The 23,436-nt window shown below is 38.7% G+C and overlaps 1 pseudogene; it reads right to left on the bottom strand.

The window, feature by feature from the left end:
• Positions 1-18,977: 18,977 nt before the first annotated feature.
• On the bottom strand, positions 18,978-19,882 carry LOC103247408 (small ribosomal subunit protein uS5 pseudogene; annotated as a pseudogene).
• Between the last annotated feature and the right edge of the window lie 3,554 nt (positions 19,883-23,436).

The following is a 23,436-nucleotide window of genomic DNA, read 5'->3' as shown; positions in this document are numbered from 1 at the left end:
AATTTGACTTCTTCTTTTCCTAACTGAATCCCCTTGATTTCTTTCTCTTGCCTGATTGCCCTAGCCAGAACTTCCAACACTATGTTGAATAGGAGTGGTGAGAGAGGGCATCCCTGTCTTGTGCCAGTTTTCAAAGGGAATTTTTCCAGTTTTTGCCCATTCAGTATGATATTGGCTGTGGGTTTGTCATAAATAGCTCTTATGATTTTGAGGTACGTTCCATCAATACCGAATTTATTGAGCATTTTTAGCATGAAGGGCTGTTGAATTTTGTCAAAAGCCTTTTCTGCATCTATTGAGATAATCATGTGGTTCTTGTCTTTGGTTCTGTTTATATGCTGGATTATGTTTATTGATTTGTGTATGTTGAACCAGCCTTGCATCCCAGGGATGAAGCCCACTTGATCATGGTGGATAAGCTTTTTGATGTGCTGCTGAATCCGGTTTGCCAGTATTTTATTGAGGATTTTTGCATCGATGTTCATCAGGGATATTGGTCTAAAATTCTCTTTTTTTGTTGTGTCTCTGCCAGGCTTTGGTATCAGGATGATGTTGGCCTCATAAAATGAGTTAGGGAGGATTCCCTCTTTTTCTATTGATTGGAATAGTTTCAGAAGGAATGGTACCAGCTCCTCCTTGTACCTCTGGTAGAATTCAGCTGTGAATCCATCTGGTCCTGGACTTTTTTTGGTTGGTAGGCTATTAATTATTGCCTCAATTTCAGAGCCTACTATTGGTCTATTCAGGGATTCAACTTCTTCCTGGTTTAGTCTTGGAAGAGTGTAAGTGTCCAGGAAATTATCCATTTCTTCTAGATTTTCCAGTTTATTTGCGTAGAGGTGTTTATAGTATTCTCTGATGGTAGTTTGTATTTCTGTGGGGTCGGTGGTGATATCCCCTTTATCACTTTTAATTGCGTCGATTTGATTCTTCTCTCTTTTCTTCTTTATTAGTCTTGCTAGTGGTCTGTCAATTTTGTTGATCTTTTCAAAAAACCAACTCCTGGATTCATTGATTTTTTGGAGGGTTTTTTGTGTCTCTATCTCCTTCAGTTCTGCTCTGATCTTAGTTATTTCTTGCCTTCTGCTAGCTTTCGAATGTGTTTGCTCTTGCTTCTCTAGTTCTTTTAATTGCGATGTTAGAGTGTCAATTTTAGATCTTTCCTGCTTTCTCTTGTGGGCATTTAGTGCTATAAATTTCCCTCTACACACTGTTTTAAATGTGTCCCAGAGATTCTGGTATGTTGTATCTTTGTTCTCATTGGTTTCAAAGAACATCTTTATTTCTGCCTTCATTTCGTTATGTACCCAGTAGTCATTCAGGAGCAGGTTGTTCAGTTTCCATGTAGTTGAGCGGTTTTGATTGAGTTTCTTAGTCCTGAGTTCTAATTTGATTGCACTGTGGTCTGAGAGACAGTTTGTTATAATTTCTGTTCTTGTACATTTGCTGAGGAGTGCTTTACTTCCAATTACGTGGTCAATTTTGGAGTAAGTACGATGTGGTGCTGAGAAGAATGTATATTCTGTTGATTTGGGGTGGAGAGTTCTATAGATGTCTATTAGGTCTGCTTGCTGCAGAGATGAGTTCAATTCCTGGATATCCTTGTTAACTTTCTGTCTCGTTGATCTGTGTAATGTTGACAGTGGAGTGTTGAAGTCTCCCATTATTATTGTATGGGAGTCTAAGTCTCTTTGTAAGTCTCTAAGGACTTGCTTTATGAATCTGGGTGCTCCTGTATTGGGTGCATATATATTTAGGATAGTTAGCTCTTCCTGTTGAATTGATCCCTTTACCATTATGTAATGGCCTTCTTTGTCTCTTTTGATCTTTGATGGTTTAAAGTCTGTTTTATCAGAGACTAGTATTGCAACCCCCGCTTTTTTGTGTTCTCCATTTGCTTGGTAAATCTTCCTCCATCCCTTTATTTTGAGCCTATGTATGTCTCTGCGTGTGAGATGGGTCTCCTGAATACAGCAGACTGATGGATCTTGACTCTTTATCCAGTTTGCCAGTCTGTGTCTTTTAATTGGAGCATTTAGTCCATTTACATTTAAGGTTAAGATTGTTATGTGTGAACTTGATCCTGCCATTATGATATTAACTGGTTATTTTGCTCGTTAGTTGATGCAGTTTCTTCCTAGCCTTGATGGTCTTTACATTTTGGCATGTTTTTGCAATGGCTGGTAGCGGTTGTTCCTTTCCATGTTTAGTGCTTCCTTCAGGGTCTCTTGTAAGGCAGGCCTAGTGGTGACAAAATCTCTAAGCATTTGCTTATCTGTAAAGGACTTTATTTCTCCTTCACTTATGAAACTTAGTTTGGCTGGATATAAAATTCTGGGTTTAAAATTCTTTTCTTTAAGAATGTTGAACATTGGCCCCCACTCTCTTCTGGCTTGAAGAGTTTCTGCCGAGAGATCTGCTGTTAGTCTGATGGGCTTCCCTTTGTGAGTAACCCGACCTTTCTCTCTGGCTGCCCTTAAGATTTTTTCCTTCATTTCAACTTTGGTGAATCTGGCAATTATGTGTCTTGGAGTTGCTCTTCTCGAGGAGTATCTTTGTGGCGTTCTCTGTATTTCCTGGATTTGAATGTTGGCCTGCCCTACTAGGTTGGGGAAGTTCTCCTGGATGATATCCTGAAGAGTGTTTTCCAACTTGGTTCCATTTTCCCCCTCACTTTCAGGCACCCCAATCAGACGTAGATTTGGTCTTTTTACATAATCCCATACTTCTTGCAGGCTTTGTTCATTTCTTTTTCTTCTTTTTTCTTTTGGTTTCTCTTCTCGCTTCATTTCATTCATTTGATCCTCCATCGCTGACATTCTTTCTTCCAGTTGATCGAGACGGTTACTGAAGCTTGTGCATTTGTCACGTATTTCTCGTGCCATGGTTTTCATCTCTTTCATTTCGTTTGTGAGCTTCTCTGCATTAATTACTCTAGCCATCAATTCTTCCACTTTTTTTTCAAGATTTTTAGTTTCTTTGCACTGGGTACGTAATTCCTCCTTTAGCTCTGAGAAATTTGATGGACTGAAGCCTTCTTCTCTCATCTCGTCGAAGTCATTCTCCGTCCAGCTTTGATCCGTTGCTGGCGATGAGCTGTGCTCCTTTGCCGGGGGAGATGCGCTCTTATTTTTTGAATTTCCAGCTTTTCTGCCCTGCTTTTTCCCCATCTTTGTGGTTTTATCTGCCTCTGGTCTTTGATGATGGTGATGTACTGATGGGGTTTTGGTGTAGGTGTCCTTCCTGTTTGATAGCTTTCCTTCTAACAGTCAGGATCCTCAGCTGTAGGTTGTAGCTGTAGGAGATTGCTTGAGGTCCACTCCAGACCCTGTTTGCCTGGGTATCAGCAGCAGAGGCTGCAGAAGATAGAATATTTCTGAACAGCGAGTGTACCTGTCTGATTCTTGCTTTGGAATCTTCCTCTCAGGGGTGTACTCCACCCTGTGAGGTGTGGGGTGTCAGACTGCCCCTAGTGGGGGATGTCTCCCAGTTAGGCTACTCAGGGGTCAGGGACCCACTTGAGCAGGGAGTCTGTCCCTTCTCAGATCTCAGCCTCCGTGTTGGGAGATCCACTGCTCTCTTCAAAGCTGTCAGACAGAGTCGTTTGCATCTGCAGAGCTGCTGCGTTTGTTATTATTTACTGTGCCCTGTCCCCAGAGGTGGAGTCTACAGAGACAGGCAGGTTTCCTTGAGCTGCTGTGAGCTCCACCCAGTTCGAGCTTCCCAGCAGCTTTGTTTACCTACTTAAGCCTCAGCAATGGCGGGCGCCCCTCCCCCAGCCTCGCTGCTGCCTTGCCGGTAGATCACAGACTGCTGTGCTAGCAATGAGGGAGGCTCCGTGGGTGTGGGACACTCCCGGCCAGGTGTGGGATATGATCTCCTGGTGTGCCTGTCTGCTTAAAGCGCAGTATTGGGGTGGGAGTTACCCGATTTTCCAGGTGTTGTGTGTCTCAGTTCCCCTGGCTAGGAAAAGGGATTCCCTTCCCCCTTGGGCTTTCCAGGTGAGGCAATGCCTCGCCCTGCTTCAGCTCTCGCTGGTCGGGCTGCAGCAGCTGACCAGCACCGATCGTCTGGCACTCCCCAGTGAGATGAACCCAGTACCTCAGTTGAAAATGCAGAAATCGCCGGTCTTCTGTGTCGCTTGCGCCGGGAGTTGGAGACTGGAGCTGTTCCTATTCGGCCATCTTGCTCCGCCCCTCTCCGGTTTTATTTCTACATAGTAGGTTGCCCCATGTTGATTTCCTTTGCTGGCTCCTTCTCATCTATCCTACCTGTCGACATTGAAGGGATACCATATTTCTCAACAGCTCAGTCCTCATATCTCTGATCTCTGTTCTCACTCTCCTGTTGATCTAATCCTCTATCACAGTTTTAAATTTCATTTATATGTTAATGAAATGTTGAGAACTTCTAAATTTATATCTTTATCTCAGACTTCTCCACAGAGCTCCAAATTCAAATATACAATGCCTACTCAAAACCTCCACTTAGGTGTATAATAGGCATCTCAAAGTAGACACATCAAAAATGAAACTCCTGTTCGTCTACCTTGCCTCACATAGCCCCACTCCTCCCACAGTTTTTGCCATCTCAATTATTGGGGAGCTCCATCTTTCTAGTCTTTAAGCTTTGGCTCATTTATTTCACTCTTATTTCACAACTAATACCTTAGAAATCACATTGACATTTCCTAAGATTTATCCAGATTTGACAGCTTCTCACTGTCTCCACTGTTAGCTTCTTGGTCCACCAGCTGCTGGCTAAATTATTTTAATAGCCTTGATATGGTTTGGCTGTGTCCTCACACAAATCTCTTCTTGAATTGTAGCACCTATAATTCCCATGTGTTATGGGAGGGACCCAGTGGGAGATAATTGAATCATGGGAGCAGTTCCCCCATACTGTTCTCATGGTGGTCAATAAGTCTCATGAGATCTGATGGTTTTAAAACCATCTTTGGTTCTCCTTTGCCTTCTGTCATGATTGAGAGGTCTCCCCAACCATGTGGAACTGTGAAGTCCATTAAACCTTTTTCCTTTATAATTTACCCAGTCTTGGATGTGTCTTCATTAGCAGCATGAGAACAGACTAATACAGTAATTTGTTACCAGTAGAGTGGAATGCTGTTGTAAAGATACCCAAAAATATGGAAGCGACTTTGGAACTGGGTAACAGGCAGAGATTGGAACAATTTGGAGGGTTCAGAAGAAGACAGGAAAATGTGGGAAAGTTTGGAACTTCCTAGATACTTGTTAAATGGCTTTGACCAAAATGCTAATAATGATATGGACAATGAAATCCAGACTGGGGTAGTCTCAGATGGAGATGAGGAACTTGTTGAGAACTGGAATAAAGGTTACTCTTGCTAGTTTTAGGAAAGAGATTGGCAGCATTTTGGCTCTGCCCTAAGGATTTATGGAACTTTGAACTTGAGGGAGATAATTTAGGGTAGCTGACAGAAAAAGTTTCTATGCAGCAAAGCACGCAAGAGGTGACTTTGGTGCTGTTAAAAGCATTCAGTTTTAAAAGGGACATACAGCTTAAAAGTTTGGACATTTTGCAGCTTGATGATGTGATAGAAAAGAAAAACTCATTCTCTAAGGAGAAATTCAAGCTGGCTGCAGAAATTTGCATAAGTAATGAGGAGTCAAATGTTAATCTTCAAGACAATGGGGAAAATGTCTCCAGGGCATGTCAGAGACCTTCTAGGGAGCCCCTGCCATCACAGGCCCAGAGGCCTAGGAGAAAAAAATAATTTCCTGGGCTGGGCCCAGAGTCCTTGTGCTGTATGCAGCCTAGGGACTTAGGGTCCTACATCCCAGCCACTCCAGCTGTGGCTAAAAGGGGCCAAGATACAGCTCGGGCTGTGTATTCAGAGGGTGCAAGCCCCAAGCCTTGGCAGCTTCCATGTGGTGTTCAGCCTGCTGGAGCAAAGAATTCAATAATTAAGGTTTGGGAACCTCTGCCTAGATTTCAGAGGATGTATGAAAATGCCTGGATGTCCAGGCAGAAATTTGCTGCAGGGGAGGGACCCTCATGGAGAACCTCTGCTATGGCAATGCAGAAGGTAAACATGGGGCTGAAGTCCCCACACAAAGTACCCACTGGGGCACTGCCTGGTGGAGCTGTGAGAAGAGGTCCACCGTCCTCCAGACCCCAGAATGATAGATCCACTGATGGCTTGCACTGTGTCCCTGGAAAAGCTGTAGACAGTCAATGCCAGCCCATGAAAGCATCCAGGAGGGAGGCTGGACCTTGCAAAGCCACAGGAGTGGAACTGCTCAAGACCATGGGAACCCATCTCTTGAATGAGCATGGCATAGATGTGAGACATGAAATCAAAGGAGATCATTTTGGAGCTTTAAGATTTGACTGCCCTACTGGATTTTGGACTTGCACAGGGCATGTAGCTCCTATGTTTTGGCTAATTCCTCCCATTTGAAATGGCTGTATTTACCCAATGCCTGTACCCCAGTGTATCTAGGAAGTAACTAACTTACTTTTGATTTTACAGGCTCATAGGTGAAAGGGACTTGTCTTATCTCAGATGAGACTTTGGACTGTGAACTTTTGAGTTGATGCTGAAATGAGTTAAGACTTTGGGGAACTGTTGGGAAGGCATGATTGGTTTGAAATGTGAGGACGAGAGATTTGAGAGGGGCCAGGGCAGAATGATATGGTTTGGCTCTGTCCCCACCCAAATCTCATCTTGAATTGTAACTCCCACAATTCCCATGGGCTGTGGGAGGAACCTGGTGGGAGTTAATTGAATCCTGGGGGTGGGTTTTTCCTGTGTTGTTCTTGTGATAGTGAATAAGCCTCATGAGATTTGATGACTTTAAAACAGGGAGTTTGCCTGCGCAAGCTCTTTTCTCTTGTCTTCCCCCATGTGAGACGTGCTTTTCACCTTCTGCCATGATTGCGAGGCCTCCTCAGTCACATGAAATTGTAAGTCCAACAAACTTCTTTCTTTTGTAAATTGCCCAGTCTTGGGTATATCTTTATCAGCAGCATGAAAACAGACTAATACAAGGGTTGAACTAGTGATTTTAAAAGTCTCTTAGAGCCCTAATTTTTTTGGCTTCTAGGAGAGTAATTCCCAACATCAATAGTACTTGAGCAGTTTTCCTGCAGACCAGAAGTATCCTTTATTCTCTAGCAAGATTTTTGAAAAACTCAGAAAGAGAGGGCATTTATAACCTCTTCTTTACCATTCCTAAATCATCAGTTCAACATTTTGATAAGTCAACATTTATTGAGAAAGTTTAAAATTGTCCAGATATTCCATTGTTGATGCTATACTTTAACATATTAGCAAAGGGTGAACTTCATCTCTTTTTTAACTGACCACTTATTTTACGGGAATATTGATTTGGGTTGTTTGATAAATATGTGAGTGGTCTCATCCCACATAAGCAGATACCAAGTGTTATTCTAATTATTTTATTTTATTTTTTTGAGACAGAGTCACGATCTGTCACCAGGCTGGAGTGCAGTGGCACGACCTCAGTTTAGTGCAACCTCTGCCTCTTGGGTTCAAGCAATTCTCCTGCCTCAGCCTCCTGAGTAGCTGGAACTATAGATGTGTGCCACCACGCTCAGCTAATTTTTGTATTTTTAGTAGAGACAGAGTTTTACCATGTTAGCCAGGATGGTCGTGACCTCTTGACCTTGTGATCTGCTTGCCTCAGCCTCCCAAAGTGCTGTGATTACAGGCGTGAGCCACCGTGCCCGGCCCATGTGTTATTTTCTTAAAAATCAGTTCAACCTGAACTTTTATAAGTTTATTGTTTTTTTTGGTAAACTGGATTTACATAACAATCCTTATTAAAAAGTGCACTGAGAAATTAGCACTGACTTTAAAGAGTTGAAAGATTGTCACGTAAATAAGGTTTACATTAACTCTTGGAGCTCCAGAAGATAGAACTATGAATAGGAGTGGAAGTGCAAAGAAATGAGCCTGCTGGATTTTGCCTTATATATGTATGATTGTCACCAAAAAATAGGTATCTCTGGCGTGAGTACCAGTAAGTTTAAATAATTAACTAATGCATCACATCCTAAGTGCTTTCTGTTAATTTTATGTCACCACCCTCAGATCAAAAGGTGTAGACTGAGAGTGTGACTCAATTATTTCATAACTAAGAAACACTTAATCTGATACTAATTAGTCATCTCTAAATTGGGACTTCACCCTAGCTTTTTAGTCTTGGATGACAAGTCAAAAAGTCACACAGAGAAGATATTTACATTGGCATTTGGATGAACATGGAAAATAAATGATCTCATTAATAACGTAGATCATTTTTTCCCCCAGGAAGTTTTCAAGTATAGAAAGTATTCTATTTTTTATGAATTAAGGTTAAAGGGAAGATTCCGACATAGAAAAGAAGAAATTTCTTTCTGAGTCTCTTTAATAAAAAATTAGCAAAATCTTTCTAGACTCTCTTTCTTTTTAAAAACAGCCTCTTGACTAATGAGAAACTGAAGCAAATTATCACTTATCACATGCTCACTTTGTAAAAGATACAGTAGTAGGAGTCCCTCATTTTAACCTCTTAACAATCCTGTAATATTCATATATTTCTATTGTATTGGTGAAGAAACAAGGTTACAGCAAGAACTAATTTGCCTAAGATTACACAGCTGGTAAATGATATGTCAACCGGGTATTTCTTACTTCATTCCTTTGTTCTTGTCATCGTCTAAGTTTTCCTGAAACTGAATTCCATTGTTTCATAAAGCATTTTCCCATGTTATTTTCCATTTTAGCGCTAATGTATTTAGATATTTGACTTCCCAGGTCCTATTTTCCCTGGAATAGGTATCAATCTTCAGTCAGAGCTAATAGTAGCAATCTCAAGAATTATACATCAGGGACCTTCTGCTACTCAGCAAACATAGAAAGCAACCAGAAAATCTGGGTTTCTAATTCTTAAACAGTTGGTATGTATTAAGGTACATATATATCAAAAAGGTGGTATTTATTAGTACTTTGGAACATAGATACAAGTTAAATACGTATGCAGAATGGTGTACAGTAAAGTGCTGTTTATGATAGCAACATTTTGAAAATAAATATTCAAATATGAATTTAAATTATACTACATAATTATGAGAAAGAATTCAGTCATTAAAATTGACAATGTAGATCTGTTACTTATTAACATAAATTTTCATGTTGTTAAATTTTTGAAGCTTTCAAAAGAATATATAATGAAAAATCCTAACATATCATCAAATAAAATACAGTGCTATATTAAAACATATGCATCCCAGAAAGGTTAGATTTATTTCCAAAACACAAGGGTGGTTTAACATTTTAAAATCAATGAATGTAATTCATTAATAATAGAATCAAGGAGATATTTATATTTTATATTTATATTTTACCTCAGTAGATGCAGTAAAAGCAATTTATAAAATCTAATACCCCTTCAAAAAAAAAAAGATAAAACTTTCAACAAATTAGGAAGAAAGGAAAAATTTTTAACCTGATACATGATTATTTAAACTAAAAGTCTACAGGAAGTATTATGTTTAGGAGTGAAATGTTAAAAGATCCCCCATACATATTACAACTGGGAGTGAGACAAGAATGCCCCATATCAATCTACTTACCAATATACCAGAGGTCCTAGCCAGTATAACAAGGCAGGAAAAAAGTGGTATAAGGACAGAAAAGGAAGAAATAAAACTGTCATTATTCATAGATGAGACTGTGTGTGTAGAAAGTCTTAAAGAGTCTATAAGAAAGCTATTGAAATTAATAAGTATATTATCAAGGTCACTGAATATAAGATCAAATAATTATATTTGTATATTTCAGAAACAAGCATAAAATAAAAATTTAAAGGATAACATTCACAATACCATAAATATGTCAAATACCTACAGAGATCAGACAAAATATATAACAGATCAATACATACAATTAGAACATTAGAACAATGGGGAAAATAGAGAGTTCCATCCACACATATATAATTTATGACTTATGTCAAAAGCGCCACTGCAGTGCACCAGGGAAAGATGACCTTGCCAATAAATGGTGCTGAATTTATAGTCTATTGAGCTACAAATAGAAAAAAAAGAAATTTTACCTCTATATTATAAACAAAGAAATTTCATATGGACTGTAGATCTCAATATGAAAGGTAAAATAATAAAGCTTCTATGAAAAAATATAAGAAAATATAAACGAATACCTCACTGACTTCATACAAAGATTTCTTAAACAACACACAAAAGCACTTAATAAAAGAAGATGCTATAAAATTGGACATTAAAATTAAGAACATATTAATCAAAAGCATCATTAAGAACGTGAAGAAGCCAAAAAAAAAAAAAAAAAAAAAGCCAGCTGCAGACTGGGATAAGATTGGGATAAGATGTTTATAAAAACTATGATCAACAAAGTTGGAGTAACGAGAACATCTAAAGAACTACAAATCAACAATGATAGACAACCCAATAAACAAATTGGTAAAATACTCCACCAGATACTTTGTAAGATAGGATATCCCAATAGTCAATGAAATATGAAGAGCCTCTGAGCATCATCAGTCATCAGGGAATCACAAATTAAAAACACATTGAGAAACACACATTCACCTGAAAGACTAAAGTGAAAAAAACAGATAATAACAAGTATTGGCAAGGATGTAAAGCCACTGGGACTCCCGTGAATTGCTGGTGGGAATGTAAATTTATTTATTTATTTATTTATTTATTTATTTATTTATTTATTTTTATTTATTTATTTTGAGATGGAGTCTCGCTTTGTCGCCCAGGCTGGAGTGCAGTGGCGCGATCTCGGCTCACTGCAAGCTCCGCCTCCCGGGTTCACGCCATTCTCCTACCTCAGCCTCCCGAGTAGCTGGGACTACAGGCGTCCGCCACCATGCCCAGCCAATTTTGTTGTGTTTTTAGTAGAGACGGGTTTTCAGTGTGTTAGCCGGGATGTTCTCAATCTCCTGACCTGGTGATCTGCCCACCTTGGCCTCCCAAAGTGCTGGGATTACAGGCATGAGCCACCGCGCCGGTCCGGGAATGTAAATTTATGCAACCACTTGAGAAGATCCTTTGGCATGGTATACTAAAGTGAATAGCCTATGATCCAGCAAGTTTTCTCTTAATAATATACGAGAGAAATGTAAAAATAAATGCACTAAACATACGTGCAAGAATGTTCTCAACAGCATTATTCCTAATAGCCAAGAACTGCAAAAACTCAAATGCTCAAGTATAGAAAGAATAAAAAACTTATTGTATATTCACACAATTTACTTCTAGGCAACCACTTGGATGAGTCTTATAAAAATAATGAGATGTGAAGGAAGCTAGATATAAAAACAAGTGCATACTCTATAATTCTATTTATACAAAGTTCAGAAACATAATTATTTGATCTTATATTCAGTGGCCTTGCTAATTCACTTATTAATTTCAATAGCTTATAGACTCTTTGGAATTTTCTACATACACAATCTCATCCATGAATAATGACAGTTTTATTTCTTCCTTTCCTGTCCTTATACCACTTTTTCCCTAACTTGTTGTAATGTCTAGGACCTCTGGTATATTGGTAAATAGATTGATACAGTGATCCTTGTCACATCCTCAATTGTATTGTGTATAGGGGCTTCTAAACCTAATGTGTCCTGTAGGCTTTTAGATTAAATAATCATATATCAGGTTAAGCAATTTTCCTTTCTTCCCAGTTTGTTAAAAGTTTTATTTTTTTTCTTAATTTTGGGGGGATATTCTTAGACGTGACGGCATTATGAAAGAGAATGAAAAGAGAAGGGCTGCATAATATAGGAAATATTTGTAACAAAACGTTTGACTGCTCAATATCTGTGTATGTTGAAACCAATTTATTTATTTTCCCTCCAAACGCATAACTGCCCACCTTGTGGTTGGAACTTAGATATTAAATTTGTTGTGATTTAAGGAGCAGGTACATAATCTTGGAGTTTGAGGTTTTCAATTCAATTGGTGGATTTTTCTCAGTGATTCAGAAAAGCTCAATGTTTTGGCCTCATAATTGTATGTTTTGTTGCAAGCCAATTCAATCACATATGAACAAAACAGGTCTAACATGATTTTACTGGCAAAAGGCCAGCCAGCCTCTGCTGCAATCTTTTACTTTACAAACTTTAAATAATCCTTTTAGTGGTTCCAGAGTGGCTAGGGCTCTTTAGTTCTGGGTGCATGGGGCATATGAGGCACAGGTTATTTGGTCAGCTTCAATGAGTTTCACCATTGTCTTGGACTATCCTTTGGTAATCATACATAAATTAAAAATTCGGGAAATCATTTCCCTTCTAGAAATTAGAAAGTTAAACTCAACTTAGGCAAGGAAATTATTAGACTGTCTAGGAAATATATTATTTCTATGATTTAGTTCAAAAAATAGATTTAGTACCTCCTTTTTTTATTTCCAAAATCAAAACATCAAGGTGGAAAAGCAAGAAAACTAGTCAAATGGCTTTTCTTTCTTTTCCAAAGATTTTTCTCTCTCTTTCTTTATTTTATTCTTTCTTTCGTTCTTTCTTTTTTCTTTTCTTGCCTTTTTTTTTTTTTTTTTTTTTTTTTTTTTTTGAGACAGGGTTTCCCTATGTTGCTCAGGCTGATCTCGAACTCCTGGACTAATGCAATCCTCCCACCTCAGAACCCCCAAAGTGCTGAGATTACAGGCATGAGCCACTGCACCAGGCCCGAAGTTTTGTCTTTGTTATTTATATGAAATGAGCTTTTTTTTCTTCCGTTCTGACAGGCATTTTATTTACATTATATTATTGAATCCTCACAACAATCCAGTGAAACAACTACTATATTATTGTCCCCATTTTACAGGTAAAGAAACTGAGACACTGAGTGCTTAACAACTTGTCCAAAGTCATTCAGCCAGGAAGTGGCAGAACTGGAATTTACATGATGATTCATACGTTCCAGAGACTAAATTCTTAACCATCATAACGTATTTCAGATATATATATATTGTGCCATCTAATAGTGCAAATATACCTTTCTTTTTTTTTTTTTTTAAAATAACAATCCTTTGGGGGGAAGCTAATTTTGTATCAATTTATAGAAGAGGAAATTGAGGGTTATAATGGTTTGCTAACCTGCCTAATCTTATACAAAAGAACATTAGCAAAAGAAATAGTTAAAATGTGTTTGGCGATATGGCACACAAAAGGCCTTCAACTGATTTATCTATCAGATTGATCAGTCATATTAATCAATCCTATAGTTAAATATTTTTTCCTATAGTTTTCAGGCGGCAACTCTTCTACACTGTACCCTCTTAATCACATCTGCTTAACTCAGGGATTTTCTTCTCTACAACCAATTTTCTTTTTCTTTTCTTTCTTTTTCCTTTTTTTTTTTTTTTTTTTTTTTGAGATGGAGTCTCGCTGTGTCCTCCAGGTTGGAGTGCAGTGGGGCGATCTCGGCTCACTGCAAGCTCCGCCTCCCGGGTTCACGCCATTCTCCGGACTCAGCCTCCCGAGTAGCTGGGACTACAGGCGCCCGCCACCACGCCCGGCTAATTTTTTGTATTTTTAGTAGAGACGGGGTTTCACCATGTTAGCCAGGATGGTCTTGATCTCCTGACCTCGTGATCCACCCGCCTCGGCCTCCTAAAGTGCTGGGATTACAGGTATGCGCCACCACGCCCGGCCTTCTCTCTGTTTTTTTAATCCCCGACCTCAAGCTTTGAGTGGAAACCAGAAGCAGCACCTCACTACAAAAAAGTTAGGGATGCTTTGCTGAGAGCAGCAGTTCTCAACTGCAGAAGTTTTTGTCCTCTCACCTCTGGAAACATTTGCCAATGTCTGATAGCATCTTTGATGATCACAACTTGGTGTGTGTGGGGGTGCTACTGGCATCTACTAGGCAGATGCGAGGGATGCTGCTAAACATCCTACAATGCTCAGAATTTCCCTTCACAGAATGGTGTTCAAGAGCTGGGTTGGGCGGGTGGAGAAAATAAGAAGTTGGTCAAAGTACATAAACTTTAAGTTGTAAGATCAGTAAGTTATATGGATCAAATGTACTGCATAGTGACTATAATTAATATTGTATTGTGTACTTGAAATTTGCTGAGAGTACATCTTAAGCATTCTCAGTAAAATAAAAAATTAAATATATGTATTAGTCCATTTTGTGCTTCTAAAGAGAATATTACAGAATGAGTAATTTATAATGAACAGAAATTTATTGGCTCACAGTTGTAGAGGCTAGAAGGTCCAAGACTGAGTGACCTTCATGTAGCAAGAGCCTTCTTACTATGTCATAACATGGTAGAAGGCATCACATGAGTGAGAAACAGAGAGAATGCGTTGAACTCATCCTTTTATAAGAAACCCACTCTCCCAATAACAATATTAATTCATTCATGAGAGCTCTGCTTATGAATCACCTCTTAAAGGTTCCACCTCTCAACACTGTTGCATTGTGGGTTAAGTTTCTAACACATGAACTTTGGGGAACACATTCAAATCACAGCACTATGTGAGCTAATGTATGTGTTAATTAACATGATTGTGGCAATTATTTCACAATGTATACATATACCAAATCATGTTGCACATTTTAAACATATAGAGTTGTGTCCATTATGCCTCAATAAAACTGAAAAGATATTAAAACATTAAGAAAAAAACATCATGGCTCAAAATGCCAATAGGGTTGAGGTTGAGAAACTCTAACTTGGAGGTATAATCATAACTTGCCTTACATGGCTCGTTGCATGAGCTTATCTAGGACAATGCCAGTTCTGTAACTAGGCTGCTATCTCGTAAATTCCAACAGCTTTAATGCACTCAAGATGGCTCTTGTACACAGAAAGAACTGTCTCAAAGATTGTTTCCCAAACATTTATAGGTTAATATAATGGTTATATTTATAACCATGTATAGGTTTTACTAACCTGTAAATGCAAGTGGTTAATAATTTATTCAAAGAAATAAGACACAAACAAGTGAAAAAGCAAGCCACTCCTTATAAGGGGATGGGAAAAGAGAGAGAAGCTCTGACAGAAGTTGATTCATACATTAGATTAGCTCTGACCTCATCTTTAGTAAATTGTATCTTGACATACAGATAATCAAAATCTTTTTCAGATATTTCTATGGAACTCTTAGACATCAGAAAGATCTACAATGAAGATATCTGAGGATAAATATTCTATCTCAATGTTGTAAAATAAGCAAGTGTACATCTAAAGATAGACTAATAGAAAACATTAAAATTGTTTTTTTTTTTTTCTCCTCCAACTTTAAATTTAGGTTTAGTGGATACCTTTACAGGTTTGTTACATGGGTAAATTGCATGTCGGGGGTGGGGGTTTGGTGTACAGAATATTTCATCACTCAGGTAATAAGTATAGTAACTGATACATAGTTTTGGATCCTCACTCTCCTCCCACCCTCTATCCTCAAGTAGGCCCCAGTGTCTATTGTTTCCTTCTTTGTGTCCATGTGTACACAATGTTTAGCTCCCACTTATAGGTTTTCTGTTCCTGTGTTAATTTGTGTGGAATAATGGCCTCCAGCTCCAACCACGTTGGGACCAATGGGTATAAGTCATTTTGCCTTACAATAAAACTTTAATATAATATATTTTATATAGGTGCATAGGGTCATCAGGTGGTTTTTATTTAGACTTCTAATGTGCTCTGTGATTACATATTGGTTTATTTTCAGAATGTTCCTGGGGTATTAGTGGTTCATGGCAGGTTGTTGGCTGGCTATAGAATCAAACATAGTATGAGGTGTTGGGGGAAAATGAAAATGATTGATCATAAGAGATGATATCTCTGTTTCAATTTAATCTTTCAAAATTTCATGTTGTGAAGTGGAAAGAGCTCTAGCTGTGGTGCCAGATAAACCTCAGTCTCCCCTGTGGCCCTGCAGTTTTCTAGTCATTGCAGTAAAGTTACTTAGCCTTCCTAAGCCACACTTTCCTCACCAGTAAAACAACATATCGAGAATTTCCACCTAAGAGCTTTGTGAGGACTAAATGGGACTCTGCATGTAAAGTGAGAAGCACACATTCTCTTGCACATGTTAACATTCAAGAAGTGTTAGTTTTCTCCCACATAATCTTCACAGGAGTTGCTGGAAGTTATGAAACCTAATGCAAAACATTATGGAATTAACTTTATTTGGTGGTCTCTGTGACTATCTGAAATAACAAGAGCAGCTTGTAAAGACTTTCACATAGATACTTGTTCTGTAATTTTTATTACTTTCTGATGAGATTTACAATATAGGTAGAATTATAGGGTTATGTACCTAAGAGATATCAGAAAACAAAGCCACTAATTTGACTTAATGGCTGTATCAAAAAGTCATTTTCAATAAAGGTCTGTAGAAACCCACAGAAAATCTTTCTGATAACAGGTAGTAAATTACAGTAAATGTAGGATGCGAATAAATAGGTAAGACCCTTGTATATTTGGGACAGGGTTAGAGTTTCTAAGCCATACTGAAAATACTGCCCCATAGTTGTCACATACCAAGAATTGCTCAGCCAGTGTGAGGCAGAGTAATTTGGCATAATTTTGGATGGTAATTTAGCAATGTTTCTTAAATATTAAAATAATCATTCCTTTTTTTCTCTAATCACACATATAGAAATCCAACCTGAAGAAATAATTCTTGGCAATTTTTAGACAAAGATGCTCATTTAACCATGACTTATAACAATGAAAACCTAAAAAAATTATAAATCACCAAGAATAGGTCAAATAAATTGTGCTATACCTGTGTGATAAGATGCTATGTGGCCATTTTTAAAGACGTTGGCAAGAGAAAATGTTTAAAATATAATATCACATACAAAAGAAGGGATCAAAAAATCATTTACAACATAAATTCAATTTGATTTTGTTCATATATTTAAAGCATATATTCAAGCAGCAGCAGTTGTATCTGGGTGGAAGAATTGTAAAGGACTTTTGTTTTTACTTTATAATTTTATTTTATAAAAAAATTTAACAGAAACACTTTTTATTAGTAGTAGAAAAAATAAATACTGTATGCTATATAGTTTTGGAATACTTAAAATGTACAGTTTTATATTAGCCCTGAGTAGTGGGCTACCTTGTCTGTCAGGACAGGGGAGGGCCAAATGTGTGAGCTGTCCAGCATTGGAGAAAAATCTAAAGCAACAGCATCTTTAAGAGCCTAATTAATAAGTCAGTTGTGTCTAGCTAATTTAAACAATAAGCTGCGTACCTGCAATTTAACTAATCTGTGTATAGTTTATACCCTGAAATTGCTACACTCTGTTGCAATTTTGCAGTCCAACTAGTTAACAGAGCACTAGTGAGCAGTAGACATAGAGCAGAGAGGGAGACATGGGAGAAAGAAAGGGAAAAGGCTAAGGGCCGTAGGTCATGGAGTTCAGCAAAGAACCGCCCTTCTCTCTGCTACCCAGCCATTACCTTAGATGACATCAGCAGCAAACTGCCTGCTTGAGGTTAGTAGCCCTATTTTCTAATACTCCCAATTATTGAGAAGTATGGAGGAAGTATATAATAATGCACAAAGTTTCTAGATTCTTTGTTTCATTTGTTGCTTTAAAGTTTGGACCAACTTTAAGGGTAGGACACAGAAGAATAAAAGTTTAGACTGGGATTCCGGGAGATTCTCAGGCTTGCAGGTGCATACACCATCCTCTTTCCTCCCTGTAACATTAGAAAACACAGAACCATATGATTTGAACATTTTCTTTCTTTATTTTTTGTGTTTGCCTGTTTTTTTTTTCTGTTGTTATTTGCATGGACAGCCCAATGGAGGCAAGAACATTAATATGAGGGAGGAATTTGTCAGACTACTACAGGAATAGGCTTAAATACCCAGACATGGTCCTTAAATACCTACTGATATATTCCTCCATTACACTAACTTCTTTATCATTTCCATTTCTCTGTCTGCTTTCATTTTTTGCCTGTATGGAAAGGATGAGAAGATAAGATCAAATGTAGACTAAAAAAATAAACTCAAAGTTTTTCTCTGACTATAAAACACATACATGATGATTGGAAATATAAATTACTAAATATCTCACCACCTGAAGAAAACTGTTTCATATTTTGGCATAATTTCTTCTAGACTTTTCCCAAAGTATTTATATATGGGTTTGCATTTTTTTCCATATCATTATGTATTCTTCTACAACAGACATTTTATCGGGTGAAAAATACAAAGTTTACTTAAACATTCACAAAATGTGTAGACATTCAGAGTGTTACTAGTTTTTATTGATTCCAAATACCACTATAATGAATAGCCTTCCAGCTAATTTTTTTGTCAACATCTTTGTTTATTTAGGGATAGATTCCTAATATTACGATGTACCAGGTCAAATGGCGTAAACATTCTTCAGGTTTTAAATTTACGTTGTCAAATTGCCTTCCAGAAGTGTATGCTGACTTGAAGTCCCATCAACTATGCAAATAAATATAAATCAGGATTTTCAAACCATAAGAAATAACACAAATACTGGAATAAAATTCAATTCTGACAGCCAAATAAATAGAAATGAGTTTTACTTTTGTCATTCTTCAGCCTTATTTCATGTGCTGGGACTGCAATTTAACCCTTACCTATTATGAGATATCCTCAGATAGAATAAGGGTGTGGAATGAACACTGAATAAAAAATAAAATTCAAAATAATGCTAAATGTACCTTGGAAAATTCTCAAGTGATTATGTTTGTGATAGCTCTGAAGGCTCCCTCCTACCTACAGCATGATGTTTAGATTCAGGTGTTTCTAGTCTCAGGCTCAGCAAGCAACAAATAAGTATTGAGCCTGCTATGCTCCAGAACGTTTTCAAGGCAATGGTGATACTGTGTTGTACAAGACAAAGTCCTTCCTATCTGAAGTTGCAGTCTGGTAATTCTTTTTTTTTTTTTTTTTTTCTTGTAACAGGCTTAATTCACTTTATTTTTCTTGTATAAATACCCTATGTTGTAGCCACAGCTGGAGCCTGGGTCCGCTGCACAGAGACTCTGGTGTGGGTCTTGACAAGGTGGTCAGTGAATTCCTGATAGGGAGACTTGGTAAACACAGTCTCCTTCCAGAGGTCAGGGGTCAGGTAGCTGTAGGTCTTAGAGATGGCATCAAAGGTGGCCTTGGCGAAGTTGCCCAGGGTGGCAGTGCAGCCCCGGGCTGAGGTGTAGCAGTCATCAATACCAGCCATCATGAGCAACTTCTTGGGCACAGGCGCTGAGACGATGCCAGTGCCCCTGGGTGCAGGGATGAGGCGCACCAGCACAGAGCCGCAGCGGCCTGTCACCTTGCAAGGGACGGTGTGGGGCTTGCCGATCTTGTTCTCCCAGTAGCCTCTGCGCACGGGGACAATAGAGAGTTTGGCCAGGATCATGGCCCCACGGATGGATGGCGGTGGCCACCTCCTTGGAGCACTTAACACCCAGGCCGACGTGGCCATTGTAGTCTCCGATAGCAACAAACGCCTTGAACCTGGTGCGCTGGCCAGCACGGGTCTGCTTCTGCACCGGCATAATCTTCAAAACCTCGTCTTTGAGAGAGGCCCCCAAGAAAAAGTCAATGATCTCAGATTCCTTAATGGGCAAAGAGAAGAGGTAGATCTCCTCCAGGGACTTGATCTTCATGTCCTTGACCAAGCGGCCCAGCTTGGTGACGGGCATCCGTTCTTTATCCTCGGCCTTGCCTCCGCGAGCTCCGCGGCCTCGGCCCCGGCCGTGTCCACGGCCGCGACCCCGGCCCCGGATGCCACTGCTGAAACCTCCGCGGAAGCCACCGCGGTTCCCCATCCCAGGGCCACCAGGGCCTCCGGGCCCCCCTGCTGCACCGGCGTCATCCGCCATTTGGTGTTCTCTCGGAGAAGAAGCGCAGTCTGGTAATTCTACTGCAATGAGCCAACCATTTCTTTTATTCCCACTCCCACCACAAAATCTTGTGCTCTAATCAGATCTGTATTGTGCTGCTTTATAATCATTCTTACTTAATTACAGTTATCTTGTCCCATAAGCCCTAATCCTTTTCTTCAGGGCTTATCTGAAGTCTCCTGTGAAGCTCCCCCCCAGCTATTACAATAGTCTAAACACTTAAATCTGTACTTACACTTTAGAACTTGATTATTCAATGTCCTGAATAATAGCAAAGACTTGGAACCAACCCAAATGCCCATCAATGATAGACTGTGTCAAGAAAATGTGGCACATATACACAATGGAATACTATGCAGCCATAAAAAAGGATGAGTTCATGTCCTTTGCACGGACATGGATGAAGCTGGAAACCATCATTCTCAGCAAAATAACAGAGGAACAGTAAACCAAACACCACATGCTCTCACTCATAGGTGAGAATTGAACAATGGGAACCCGTGGACACAGGGAGGGGAACATCACATACCGAGGCCTGTAGGGGGCTGGGGGGCTAGGGGAGGGATAGCATTAGGAGAAAAACCTAATGTAGATGCAGATTGATGGGTGCAGTAAATCACCATGGCACGTGTATACCTATGTAACAGAACTGCACGTTCTGCACATGTATCCCAGAACTTAAAGCATAAAAAAACAAGTTACACGCATGAAGTGTTATAGATTCCCACTTTCCTCTTAAAGAGGGAGAGGACTTATTAAGGGTAAAGAGTAAAGGTAAAAGGGACTCCAAGATAACTGCTTGCCATAAATTGCAGGGCCTGGCAAAAAGGGGGCACTGGCTTTTTGTTTTGCTTTGTTTTAACCTCTGCTTATCTGGGGGACCATCTTATTTGTCCTTTATGACTGAGCACCAGGAGAAAACAGCAGAAAAGAGATATTAGTGGAACAGTCTGAACTCCCAGTTTGTCATAGAAAGTACATAGGTGTTTCCCTTTGATCAAAAGGATGACACCAGAGGTAGCCAGGCTTGAGTCTTTCTTCCAATATGCTACCCAAGTTGGCTATCAATTGATGAAGCTGTCTCCAACAGCCAAAGGCTTTGAGGTGTACTGCCAGAGGCAGGAGCTGAGGGAAGCTTTGAAGAGGTTGAAACTCATTGTCAGATTAACAGGGTGAGGGGGGAGTCACTCATTTACATAGCTCCAAAAGACCTCACATTCACCCATTATTTGGATACCTGACATGCAGAGGGCATTGATGACCAACCATTCATAGCCAGAGAAGCGGTGACAGCTGAGTTTAGATTATACCAGTTTTGCCTTCTAACTCCAACCCTGCAGAGTAGAAAGGAACTCTGAAGAAAGAGGAGGAAAGTTCAGGTGGTATTCAATCACCACTCCAAGTCTCTTGCGTTGAAGTTTGGCCATTACTGAGAGAAGGGAAGAAGTAAACTGGCAATGAATTGAAATTTTACAATGGGTTACAATTTTTAAAATGGGTTGGACTTTTTAATAACTAAAAGTGATTTAAAAAAAAAAAAGCTAGGGGATATGCCTGAGGTGTTTTTAGGGGTCAGGAAATGCAGATTGAACACATCATGGTTAAAGGTAGTAATCAGAAAAAAATAACATATTTGTACCTATCACAATTCAACAAACTGAGTATCAATACATATATATATTTTTTAATTCCTAAAGGTACCCTAGTCAGAATAGGCAATAGGATTTAGTACCTATGTCATAAAACATTGCTATTTTTTGTCTGTATCTACACCATTTTTTTTTTTTTTTTTTTTTTTTTTTTTGCATCAAGAAGTTATGTAACAACCATGTGAGTGTTTTCTTCGGAACTACTTAACTAAAAGGACTAGGACACACTGTACCTATTTCACTTGTTATACCTGATTATAAGTAGCAATTCAAGCTGGTAAAATGATTAAATGGAAAGGTACTATGTAAGAGGTACTGTTTAAATTTTTTTCTACATTTTTCATTACTTCCTAGTACGTTTTAATCACATAGCTCCCTTCATTTCTAGACAAAAACGATCTAAACAAATGAGTCAGACTGTAACCCACACTGAGGCATTAGCTGGTGTTGTGTAATTACAAGACAGGTGTATCACCACTCCTAAGCCTGAAAACAACAGTATTCCAATAACACAGGTCATGGGCCTGACCACCTGTAACTGATTGCTGCACCCCACTGATGTTAACAACTATAATAATACTGATTATACAGCTGGACTCCACTTCATTGTTTATGAGTCCTCCCTTCCATGGATATTGGTGGAGGTCCTGGTGCTGGTTTCATAAACTGATCTCTGATTGTCAGTTGAAAAGTCTATGTAACTGATCCAATTGACTTGTGCACAGAATCGACCCTCCTTTCTTCAGCCGTCTCCTGAGAGGGATCCTCAGTTTGGAGCAGTGAGATATCTATCCGGTGTTAAGGTGTTATCTGTTCAGGCTGGTAATTAATACTAATTAGCCCTTTGTTTGTGTTTTGTTTGTTTGTTTGTGTTTTAAGGAGAAACCGGATAAGAGGGGAAAGGTGGAAGGAAGGAAGACTTCCAAGAAAAAGGAAGAGAGTTTGGAAGGACTGGGTGAAGCATGACATGGGATAGAGGAAGGAGAAATAGAAGTAACCAAGAGGGAGGAATACTAAGAGGGAAGACAATTTAATGTAATAATTGAGAAAGGCTGAGGTGGAAAGGAGAAGCTCTGTAGCAAAATTACTGGGAAAAACTCAGGTTTTGTTAATACATCTGGGTTTGAATACCAGCCCCTATATAGTCCAGCCCTATGACCTTGGGCAAGTCATTTCACCTATCTCTGTCTATTTGTTAATATGTAAAAATGGCGATGGTAGTAGTACTTGCTTGGTAGAGTTGTGAAGATTAGAAATAACACACATAAAGTACACGGCATATGGTAGCTACTCAAAGAAAAGGGTAGCTGATATTGTGGTAATAGTGGTTATTGTTATTGGTAGAGGCAGTCACATTATTATTGTTACTGACAATATTAATTGTCAGTATGAAAGCACAAATGAATTAGTTGCCATGACATTCAGCAAAAAAAAAAAAAAAAAAAGAAAGTGCATCAATGAAGGATGCCTCAGATAGCCCTCCATATGTCAGTTTTAGAAAGAAGCTAGAACGTTGCTATGTATGGTGAAGGAAAAAAGAATTGCATTGTATTATTCACATATTAGACATCACTTTTACATTAAAGAACTTCAGGCAAGCAAGAAAAAGTAAATGTTATACTTTATGACTAGTTCTGCTTGCAGCACCTCCTTTTTCAGTTCTTTAGAATATGTAGTGATGCAATTTAAACTCTATTAATTAGAAAAACATATTGAAAATGCCTGCACATGAACACAGATAATATTAATATAACTATTCTTTAAATTTTTTTATCTCTTCAAAGAACTCAAGTAGGTTAGGGTTCATAATAAATTATACTTTATGTTTGTTTTTATTTAATAAGTTAACAAGAACAATTATTCTGTAGATCTTGTGAAGCAAATAATTTCCTG

This window comes from Chlorocebus sabaeus, chromosome X, assembly GCF_047675955.1.
Source record: "Chlorocebus sabaeus isolate Y175 chromosome X, mChlSab1.0.hap1, whole genome shotgun sequence".
Taxonomy (NCBI): Eukaryota; Metazoa; Chordata; class Mammalia; order Primates; family Cercopithecidae; genus Chlorocebus; species Chlorocebus sabaeus.
This window is presented reverse-complemented; position numbering and strand designations above follow the sequence as displayed.